Consider the following 2,676-nt stretch of genomic DNA (forward strand, 5'->3'; position numbering starts at 1 on the left):
AGGACTCTAAAAAGGAAAATTAAGAGAAGCTAAATTACAACAATCCAGAGATAACCTTTCAGAAATTTTCGAACAGGAAGAGGAGATGGCAGCCGAAAATAATAATAATGTAAGGAAGATGCTTGGTGACTTTACTGCACCTAATTCCAATTTACATGGAAAAAGCATCTCCATTCCTGCCATTGGAGCAAACAACTTTAAGCTGAAACCTCAATTAGTTTCTCTGATGCAGCAGAACTGCAAGTTTCATGGACTTCCATCTGAAGATCCTTTTCAGTTCTTAACTGAATTCTTGCAGATATGTGATACTGTTAAGACTAATGGAGTAGATCCTGAAGTCTACAGGCTCATGCTTTTCCCTTTTGCTGTAAGAGACAGAGCTAGATTATGGTTGGATTCTCAACCCAAAGACAGCCTGAACTCTTGGGATAAGCTGGTCACGGCTTTCTTAGCCAAGTACTTTCCTCCTCAAAAGCTGAGCAAGCTTAGAGCTGATGTTCAAATCTTTAGACAGAAAGAAGGTGAATCCCTCTATGAAGCTTGGGAAAGATACAAACAGCTGACCAAAAAGTGTCCTTCTGACATGCTTTCAGAATGGACCATCCTGGATATATTCTATGATGGTTTATCTGAGCTATCAAAGATGTCACTAGACACTTCTGCAAGTGGATCCATTCACCTAAAGAAAATGCCTGCAGAAGCTCAAGAACTCATTGACATGGTTGCTAATAACCAGTTCATGTACACTTCTGAAAGGAATCCTGTGAGCAATGGGACGCCTATGAAGAAGGGAGTTCTTGAAGTTGATACTCTGAATGCCATATTGGCTCAGAATAAAATATTGACTCAGCAAGTCAATATGATCTCTCAGAGTCTGCATGGAATGCAAGCTGCATCCAACAGTACTCAAGAGGCATCTTCTGAAGAAGAGGCTTATGATCCTGAAAACCCTGCAATAGCAGAGGTAAATTATTTAGGTGAACCTTATGGAAACACCTATAACTCATCATGGAGAAATCATCCAAATTTCTCATGGAAGGATCAAAAGCCTCAACAAGGCTTTAATAATGGTGGAAGAAATAGGTTTATCAATAATAAACCTTTTCCATCATCCACTCAGCAACAAACAGAGAACTCTGAACAAAATACTTCTAATTTGGCAAACTTAGTCTCTGATCTGTCTAAGGCTACTGTAAGTTTCATGAATGAAACAAGATCTTCCATTAGAAATTTGGAAGCACAAGTGGGCCAGCTGAGTAAAAGGATCACTGAAATCCCTCCCAGTACACTCCCAAGCAATACAGAAGAGAACCCAAAAGGAGAGTGCAAGGCTATTGACATAAGCACCATGGCCGAACCTACAAGGGGAGTGGAGGACGTGAATCCCAAGGAGGAAGACCTCCTGGGACGTCCAGTGATCAATAAGGAGCTTCCCTCTGAGGAACCAAAGGACTCTGAGGCTCATCTAGAGACCATAGAGATTCCATTGAACCTCCTTATGCCCTTCATAAGCTCTGATGAGTATTCCTCTTCTGAAGAGAATGAGGATGTTACTAAAGAGCAAACTGCCAAGTTTCTTGGTGCAATCATGAAGCTGAATGCCAAATTATTTGGCATTGATACTTGGGAAGTTGAACCTCCCTTGTTCATCAATGAACTAAGTGATCTGGATCAACTGACATTGCCTCAGAAGAGACAGGATCCTGGAAAGTTCATAATACCCTATACCATAGGCACCATGATCTTTAAGGCTCTATGTGACCTTGGTTCAGGGATAAACCTCATGCCCCTCTCTGTAATAGAGAAACTGGGAATCTATGGGGTGCAAGCTGCTAAAATCTCATTAGAGATGGCAGACAATTCAAGAAAACAGGCATATGGACAAGTAGAGGACGTGTTAGTAAAGGTTGAAGACCTTTACATCCCTGCTGATTTCATAGTCCTGGATACTGGAAAGGAAGAGGATGAATCCATCATCCTAGGAAGACCTTTCCTGGCCACAGCAAGAGCTGTGATTGATGTTGACAGAGGTGAACTAGTCCTTCAATGGAATGAGGACTCCCTTGTGTTTAAAACTCAAGGATCTTCCTCTGCAACCATGGAGAGGAAGCATGAAAAGCTTCTCTCAAAGCAGAGTCAACCCAAGCCCCCACAGTCAAACTCTAAGTTTGGTGTTGGGAGGCCACAACCAAACTCTAAGTTTGGTGTTGAACTCCCATATCCAAACTCTAAGTTTGGTGTTGGAGAGTTTCAACAAAGCTCTACACATCTGTGAGGCTCCATGAGAGCCCACTGTCAAGCTATTGACATTAAAGAAGCGCTTGTTAGGAGGCAACCCAATTTTTATTTCTCTAACTATATTTTTCTTAGTTATATGTCTTTGTAGGTTCATGATCATGTGGAGTCACAAAATAAATATAAAAATTGAAAATGGAATCAAAAACAGCAGAAAAAAAATCACACCCTGGAGGAGCATCTGTCTGGCGTTCAGCGCCAGAACAGAGCATGGTTCTGGTGCTGAACGCCCAAAATGGGCAGCTTCTGGGCGCTGAATGCCGGAACAGGCATGGTTCTGGCGTTCAACGCCAGAAATGGCACACAAATGGGCGTTGAACGCCCAAAATGGCCACCAACCTGGCGCTGAACGCCCAGAGTTGTGTGCAAAGGCAATTTTAC

The 2,676-nt window shown here is 42.3% G+C and overlaps 1 non-coding gene across 1 annotated transcript; it reads right to left on the reverse strand.

Annotated features, from left to right (window-relative positions):
- Positions 1–481: 481 nt before the first annotated feature.
- LOC148565369 (small nucleolar RNA R71) lies at positions 482–589 on the reverse strand. The gene has a single exon (XR_015884323.1). It is a non-coding gene; the product is annotated as a small nucleolar RNA R71 (small nucleolar RNA).
- Between the last annotated feature and the right edge of the window lie 2,087 nt (positions 590–2,676).

Source organism: Arachis ipaensis, chromosome B5, assembly GCF_059453495.1.
Source record: "Arachis ipaensis isolate K30076 ecotype BB chromosome B5, ASM5945349v1, whole genome shotgun sequence".
Classification (NCBI taxonomy): Eukaryota; Viridiplantae; Streptophyta; class Magnoliopsida; order Fabales; family Fabaceae; genus Arachis; species Arachis ipaensis.